General features: G+C 49.8%; 1 pseudogene; it reads right to left on the bottom strand.

Annotated features, from left to right (window-relative positions):
- Positions 1–422: 422 nt before the first annotated feature.
- Positions 423–541, bottom strand: LOC137655945 (5S ribosomal RNA; annotated as a pseudogene).
- Positions 542–9,009: the final 8,468 nt, after the last annotated feature.

The raw sequence follows: 9,009 nt of genomic DNA, 5'->3' as shown, positions 1-9,009 counted from the left end.
TGCCTGAATGATGGAGAGGTATCCTTCAGGTCCTGACCATAAGCCTGGACCGGAACATGCCCCCCCCCCCACCTTTTCTTTGACGAGTCCGAGAACAGCATCAAAAATGTGGGGAAAGGACGAGAATATCCACTCCCATCAAGAGGTTCCATAGGTCAACACCCATTGCAGGTCTAATCGTTCCGCTGGTCCCATAGGGGCCAGAAAGTCCGGTTAATCGTTGCTTTGAAACCACCGGAACTTGGGCCGCCCCACAGGGAACTTATCCTGAGGCGACCGTTCGGAACTTTAGACGGGTCAATGAGGAAAAGAGAACTAGAAAACGTTCCAAGGTAGGGCTGAAAGCTCTGCTTGACTGAGAACAGGTACTGCGACTCTCCTCAGCCTTGCCACAGTCAACTGAAGGGAAGGCTCGGAGGAGGTGGCAACAGAATCTGGCGTCCCCAGGCGGTCACCCATCCAAGTACCGACCAGAACCGACGTTGCTTAACCTCGCTGGACGGACAAGAAGCGGGGTTTCCAACGTGGTAAGGCCGTTGACTCAATATCATGGCTAGATACTCCAGATGTTGAGGCAGAAGAAGAGAAGGCTCCTAGCAAAATACCATGAACCTCCACTCATGGTAAGCATCCGGAAGCTTGTCCCGGCACTGAAGAAGGTCGAACCCGAGCCTACTGGAGTTGACCAGACCTCCAAAAGGCGAAGGAGGCGGAAGCCTGCACCTGAGCGGCCATGAGGAAAGCAGGGAGAGTTCTCTGGGGAAAAAAACCTGCGATGCCACGGCGGGATCGCCACACTGCATCTTAAGCAGGAATACCTGTAGTCTAGGCTGAATGCCACGAGCTTCCTGGAAGATGGATGGAATGGAAACTGAAAGTACCCGTCCTTCCGATCCAGGGCCTAAGGAGTCCTGTCGCCTCGTTACCAGTCTGATCGATTCTGCTGTTCCACGCTGGATGAAGTTTGTTCGACAAACTTGATCAGGGCTGAGAGGTCGACTACGGAACTCCCGTCTCAGATACTTCCTTACAAGAAAGGATCGACTGAAGAAGCCGGGGGTGAAGCCGTCGACGATCCTATGGAGGACCTTCTCCTAAGGCATGGATCATTCTGCCCAAACGGGCAAACTCTTGCCGACCCTATGGCATAGAGGTTCAGAGACACTGAATTCGCTGACAGAGACGACAGGAGCGATATCCTTGGCTGATCACAGAGATCGTGCAGGAATGGGCATCGGGAAGCTGTCATCCAGATGAGTAACCTTAGGCATCCTCCCAGCGTGAAACCTGCAAGGGGGGGGGGGTGCCAATCCTAGAGTTCGTGAACTCTGCCACTCCCTATAGGACTATGTCCCCCCGGGAGAGCCTCCCGTGCCACCTGTTCCTGACAGGAGGAAACTGCAATTGGACACCTTGTCTCAGTTGCCGTAGCCGGTCCGATAACTTAGGCCGACGTGGCTGAAAGAAAGAGGCGCTGGAGCCCTGCAGGGTCTGGAAGAAAGCGCCTTGGAGGAGTGAAAACGGAAGTCGACTTCCTCCGCACAGCCGCTGTCTATGTCTCTGTCCTTGGGCACAAACAAACTCTTCTCAAGGATGGAAGGGTGTCTGAGGTTGTCGACATCCACGGATGAGACACCCGAAAGGAAGCCCTCGGTCATTGCGTCCAGATGGTCCAACATCGAGCTTGCCCGCAAGTTCGATACTTGACGACGAAACGCCAAGGTGCTTGAGCCCGAGAGGAGGAAAGTACCCATGACCTTCCTGTAGCTTCCTTGAACAAAACCTCGGGTCGCAACCGAGGAGGGAAAGGACCTGTTAAGCCCCTTTCACGAGATGGAGAAGAGGAAGGGGTAAACCAGTCACCCCTTGGCCGATGGAGAAATCTCAAACGGAAAGCCCCCCGCCAAAAACCCTTCCAGGGAATGACGAGGAAGGGCTAACCCAGGTTCTGGAAAGAAGAATGTTGCTCAGACCTCCCTGAAGATTCTTACTATTCTTGCATGTGCCATGCTCTGCGTTTACGGGGTGAGGCCGTGCTCTGGAAATACGCTCCAGAAGACTCGCCAGGCTGGCCATGCTGCGAAACCCCAATGGGAATCGCGGTCGCGCTCGCGCGATGGTAAATCAATGGTTTGCGCGTGGGCGAACGTGGAAGCGCCCATGCGCGGGCACGCAGGAACGCAAACGAAGGTGAGCGAAGGAGCGCAGAAGGAGGGCGAGCGTGGTAGGAAGGGCGAGAGCTGGTGGTCGGCGAGCGATAACCCATAGGCGAGCAATGGATACTGCAAGAATTAAGCTGGCGGTCGCGCGAAGAAACACCGTAGGTTCGCGCGATGGAACACCGTCGGTTCGCGCGACGGAACACCGTCCGTCCGCGCGACGGAACACCGTCTGTCCGCGCGACGGAACACCGTCCGTCCGCGCGACGGAACACCGTCCGTCCGCGCGATGGAATACTGTTGGTTCGCGCACGGGTGAACATTGGAGAGCATGTGCGCGGTCGCGCATGAGCGTAGGCGTGCAGGCACGTGGGCGTGCGGTCGCGCGGGCATGTGGCCGCGCAGGGACGTGGGTGCGCGGGTGAGCGCAGGCGGTCGGGAGACCGATGACGCGAAGGCGGGCGATGGCGCATTGACGAGCGATGGCGCGTTCTGGCGAGCGATAGCCCGTAGGAGAGTGAAGGCGCGTTGGCAAGCGATGGATATAGAAATTTGAGATTGCCCTTTGGCTTAGTTTGCTCACCTTGTTTGCTTTTGCTTGGTCTGTACAAAATCCTTATGATTGATACTGATATGGATTCTAAAGAAATTAAGGAACTTAAGAGACACATCTACTCCCTAATCTATATGGATAATGGTAGCATCACCTCCAATACTGCAGAAGAACTTCAGTGGGCGTTTGATAATCTTAAAAACATATTTGAACCTTATAAATTTTTTCTGCAGCAGTTCGTCACCAATGATAAGGAACTACAGGATAAAATTGATAAAAGTGAGTCTAAGAAAACCTCACCAGAAGTTAAGCTTTTGGGAATGGTATGGAATCATTTAGATGATACTTTAAGAACCCGACATTTGCAGTTGGATATTGGAGCAGATAATAAGAGGAAAGTATTAAAATCCATTGCTGCACACTATGATGTGTTTGGATTTACAGGACCAATTCTAAATAGAGCAAGATTGTTTTTGCACAAGTTTCAGTGTGATGGCTCATTTGATTGGGATATGAAACTTGATGATAGCCTTTTGAGGGAATGGAAAAACATTTGTAAACAAGTCAATGCATCTCCTGAAATAAAGATTCAAAGGTTTGTGGGAAGAAGGAATAGTCAGTATAGATTGATAGCCTTTAATGATAGCAGTAAAGATATATATGGTACTACTGTTTATATTCAAGAGATTGATTCTTTGGAAGTTAGTTTTGTACTTGCCAAAAACAGAATTGTCAACAAAGTGCTTTCAGCTAAGGGAATTCCTTCATTAGAATTTCAGTCTATTGTATTGGGCTCGGAAGTATTAATTGACCTTTATAAAGATCTGGTAGGCTCTGCTTGTGTTAGGCCATTAGATATAGTAGAATTGAAGCTATATTCTGACAGTCTAGTTTCCCTTGCTTGGATTAATTCTCATGTTCATAAGCTTGAGAAGCAAAGTAAAAAGAGTGTATTCATTCTTAATCGGTTGGAACACATAAGCAGACTTTGTGAAATTCATCCTATTATTTATGGATTTGTTTCAGGTATTGAAAACCCAGCTGATCAAATTACCAGACCTGTTTCATATAGAACTCTTATAAAGTCCAATTATTTTTCAGGACCTAAATTTTTAAAAGTGTGTTCTAATATGGATATGCAGATCAGCAGAGATGATATTTTGAATATTCAGGTTCCAAATCCTTTGGCAAAACCTGACCTTTCAGCCCTGGAAGCACACTACTATCAGGTGATGCATGGCACGTCTATAGCTAAAGTTAATGAGCATTTAATATCTCCACAGAAATATTCTGATTTCTACAAACTGGTTTCTGTACATAGATTAGTTTTAAAGTTTGTTCACATTCTAAAAGGTAGACTGCATAAAAGGGATACAGTTAAATATGCTCATATGAAAATAACCTCAACAAATTTGTATACAGAGGCTATTACTCAAATCCTGAAAGTTGACCAAGTCATTCACTTTGCAGATGTGAAGAAGTATTTTTCAAGTAATTGCAAAAATGTTGGGAATATCCCCAATCTAGTTAATCAACTTAATGTTTATCCTGATAGGACTGGTTTATTGAGAGTTAGGAGTAAATTTTCTCGTTGGAAATGTGATGAAAGTATTCGTTATCCCATATTGTTGTCAAAGCACAGTGAACTTGTGAGATTGATAATTTTAAGTTTACATTGTGCATTATCCCATTCAGGTTGCTATGTAATTTTAACCGAATTAAGAAAGCAGTATTGGGTACCGCACTACTTCTCTGTTGTAAAAAGTGTATTGAAGGAGTGTATTACTTGTCGCAAGGTGAAACAGAGATCTATTAAATTTAATCAATCACCATACAGAGAATTTAGACTGGAACCCCCTAACATTCCATTTAAATATATTTTTGGGCTCAAGCCATGGCGTCCTGATGGAAGGTTCCTTTTTGGTAGCTTCCTTGGGTATATAACTACTAAATATTCCCAGAGAATTTAACCACAGGTTATCACAGAATTCTAACTTCTGGAGCGAGTATCCTAAAGGTTTCCCTTTAAGACATCGTATATCAACAGGGGACGCATGTATTAACGCGCCACATAGCTATCTACACTCTACATAGAGTTAACACTTCGAAGTGTAGGGGCGGAGAATAGCTGGGGAGCCGTTCCACAGCTAATCTCGTTCTAGGCTACTTTTGGTACTCGAGACGTAAACAAACGGGCGCCATTGCTAAATGACGTCACGTTCGTCCTCATCCTTCGTTTAGTAGCTTGCCTTACTAGTCGGACTTTTTCCTGTGCGTACTTATCGACTTGCATCTTAGCCATGTCTCTACCCTCGGCCTCGCCTTCTTCTGGAAAGTTGAGTACAAGGTTCCAGTATTGTTTAAATAAGCTCTGACCGTAAAGTAACTTTTACTTTTCGAGATATTTGATGTTTTGTGGCAGAGCTGTGCCTCGACCGGACCCGCCATTTTATGGCGTCGCTGTTGGTTTGCATGCCTTATTTAGATAGCCTCAACAGCGTTTTCCGGCCTCATTAACTAATCGATACTATTAGTTATTTAGTCTTCTTAGCTAGGAACTTTTTATATCGTGTTTTGACGCCTTGTTATCGGTCATCATTTGACCCCATACCAGTTGGCTAGTCTAGCCCCTAGGCCAGAGTGCCTAACATCAGTGTTCATGCATGATATATTTCAGTGATCCTAGGTTTAATTATGAAGATAGTGGCATTATTTTACAATACTATTGACTGTGATGCAAGTGTTTTCGCCTTCAGGGACCATATAGGGGACAGGTTAGATAGTGTGCCTTTCTAACCTAACCTACAAGTAGGACCCCTATATGCTTACTTCATCCCCTGCCTTAGGGCATCCCCTCTGTGTAGCCTTGCTCCCCCTACCACGTAAGGGGATCAAGCTCTTATCAGAGTATATATCGCTTCTCTGTCCCCCCTAAGGGAATGATCCCCCCTTAGGGTTGCGTCCGAGAATGAGGAACGGCTAGCCCGTCCTCTATTGCTGGGGCTAGGTCTCCGACCTTTCCTGCAATAGCGATACGTCTTCCATCCTTCCTAGTTCAGGGTGTAACATCCCTGCTCTAGGTTAGGTTTTGGGGGAGTTAGCTCTGTACCTTGCTGAAACGATATCCATGCACCGTTTTCAGACAGGCTGCCTTACCTTAGACTAGGGAGTGTCCTCCCTTCCTTGGTGGCCGCTTTGGTACAAAGCCTCCTCCACAGAAGACCCTTCTCTTCTCCCCTCCCTACCTATCTCTTGTATGGCCTAGCCTATACTTAGGTTAGTCTATACCCATCTGTCCCCTGTCCTACAACTCCTCCTTAGGGTGGAGTGATAGGGCTACCTTGAGCTCCTGTGTGCAGTCCGCTCTGGTACATATACCCTTCATAGTGTCCTATAGGGTTAGCCACTGGATGCGTTCTGTCTGCAGGGGTTCTCCCCCCCCCCTCTTGGGTGTTCCCTAGCCCTCCCTTGGGCTACCTTGGCTCCCGGTCCTCTGCGGCCCCTGCTTCTGGTTGATAGGGCTAGCCTCTATCATGGGTACACCCACTCAGGTGGGATGTCTTGGGGTCCGTAACCGTGCCCCTACATCCCTCCCTCTGTCTCTTTCACTATCCCGGTGCCAGTCCCTTGCCGCCTCCCCTGTCGGTGATACCCACCTCCTACCTTGGTGACTTATCCCTTGCCCCCTGGGCCGCCAGTCCTCCGTGTGCCGGGGGACTGCCGCCTCCCACCGGCTTCCAGCCGATGGCCTTCCCTCTTACCTCATAGCTTCGGTCGTCCGTCCACCGGCCCGGCCCCTGGAGTGCCGGCATCCACTGCCGGCAGTCCGGTTCTGCTATAACCATCCTTGTTCCTGTCACCAAGCCGGCAACCTTCGGCTGCCGGAGCCGCCGCTCCCCGCCGGCGTGCCGCCGCTGTGCCGGCGGCCGCCACCCTGGTATTACTCCTGACTTTTATATTTGTCTTCCCTAATGCCAGAAACTCTGCTGGAGCGGCCTCCGGCGTGCCGTCGGTCTGCCGGAGCCTTCCGGAGGCGTCAAGGCGACTTGCACCCCTTATACTAGCTATCATCTCATGTTGATAGCCCTACATCGCAACCAGATGGTTTGATTACGTAAATGGATAGGTATTATCTTACCGTTCTATTAGTAACCATGCTGTCTTCTTGCATATCACAGATTTCCAGCATGCTGTGTGTATCTTAGCACGGCTGGTTGCCGGAAACCATTACCCTATGGGATCTTCTACGTTCCCAGTTCTAGGGTCTGAGTAGCCTCAGTCCTAGTTTTATATCCTTGACAATTCCCAATAGAATTCCCACTGCCTTCTGGGCATTCCATGTCGAATTCTGTCCTGTGCCTTCGGTCACAACAAATTGTCTATGGATAAGGTCACGGTAACCAGCCGGGCGGGTTACACGGAGTATGTATCTATCTCCTTCTTTTCCGCCCTTTCTCTGATCATCACACTTAATATTAAATTAAAGAATATTTAACTTTAGAATAGAAGTCATCCTGATGACTCCCCCATACTCATGTTCTCCTTCTCTTACAGGAGGAGCAACTGAAGTGCGACCACGGCTTCTGTGCAGTGAAGCGCCCGCACTTTTATGGGCACACGGCGTGTAGGACTCACGCCCCTTGTGCCAACAAGAAAGGAGATCTGAAGTTCTGGGACCCGCAGAACTGTACGGTCTGCCAGGAACGCCTGGTCGACGCGTTCAATAACCCTCCTTCAGCGGAGGTTAGGGACGCTTCTCGAGAGAAGCTACGCAGATGGGTGCGTGGCTTCCAGAAGAACGCCACTGGACCGTACCTTGCCACTGAAGACTTGAGGGCCTTACTGTTCCCAAAGGCATCCCCAGACTCTGTGGTCCCCAAGGATCAGATCCCCACCGTCCAGATCACGGTGGAACCCGATGTTGTCATGGCCCAGTCCATGCACGAGTGTCACCTGGATACCGACAACACGGAGCGCATGTCGGAGATTTCGGAGACAACGGAGAGGAACCTCATGGCCCAAGAGTTGGACTATGAAGAGGACCAGGTGGAATACACCGAGTCGGAGCAGGAGGTCGCTCCGCCTTCCACCACCGCCCCAACTCCTACACCGACGGAAGTATCTCTCCCGTCTACCTCCGCCACCCCGGATCCCATCCCAACCGCCCAGGAGATGTTCCGTATGCTTGAAGCGCTTATGGACAAGAAACTCCAAGTGACACACGAGTACATCAGGTCTATGGGAAGTTCCAAGGAGCCGAAAAGGATTTCGGTTAAGGACCTCCCGGTATGCTCGCACGCCAACCCCTGGAGGTATGCCGAGCATATGCCCATCGCAACCGGCAGGATCTTTATCAGCGAGAAGGTCGGCTCGGTTGCCCTGGAAGAAGTGGAGTTCTTCCCAAGTTTTGAGGCTTATCCGGACTGTTACGTCCGGCTTCGATCCGAACCTGCCTCTAAAGAAGAGACCGAACCTAAGGAGGTGATAGTGTTCGATCTCCCGAAGGCCCAGGCTATGTTGGCCAACGCTGTTAAAAGTAGGGGCTTTACCTGCTCAAAGCTTCCGGCGCTGAGCAAGAAGCACCCTACCTACGTCGCACCTGATGATGCGATCCTCCCCTTTACGGAAAAGGCCTTCGCTGCGTGTCACAAGGCAGTGGAAGAAGGGAAGCCTTGCCCTGCACTGGAGGAGTGCAGACCCTTCTCCCTGATTACTCCCCCCGATGTTCGACACTGGAAGGATATCCAGCATACCTTCGTGGTGGGAAAACTAGATCCTGACGTTGCTGGACGTCAGTTTAATGAAGACCTCCCGAAACTTAATGACCATCTCCTTCGTCGGGAACAAGACACGAAGGAAAGGCTCGCAGCATCCATGTCCCTCCAAGTACAGCTTGACGTCATGGCTGGTGACACTAGAGTCCCCGACCACTACATGGTGCTCGCTAAATCGCATATGGCGACTCTGGTTAAGGACCTGTACAGCTTCATGAAGGCTCGGAGAGCCTGTCGTGAATTCGTGTTCTCAAGTGCCACAGTGAGACACGAACCCCGGAGGCTGATTTCCTCCAACATCTGGGGTAAATTCCTCTTTCCCTCTGATCTTGTGAAAGAGATCCCTGACAAGGCCGCCACTGAGAATAGGAACCTTCTCAACAAGTGGGGCATGTCGAAGAAGAGGAAATCCTCTCAGGACGATGGCCCTCAACCTAAGAGGAAATCCTCCAAGCCAAAACCCCAGCAACGTCAACAGAGACGGCAGTTTCCGGGACCCGCTACTCCCCAAGTGGCTGCTCAG

This window comes from Palaemon carinicauda, chromosome 16, assembly GCF_036898095.1.
Source record: "Palaemon carinicauda isolate YSFRI2023 chromosome 16, ASM3689809v2, whole genome shotgun sequence".
Lineage (NCBI taxonomy): Eukaryota > Metazoa > Arthropoda > Malacostraca > Decapoda > Palaemonidae > Palaemon > Palaemon carinicauda.
Note: the sequence above shows the minus strand (reverse complement) of the source record. Positions and strands in the feature narration are given on the sequence as shown.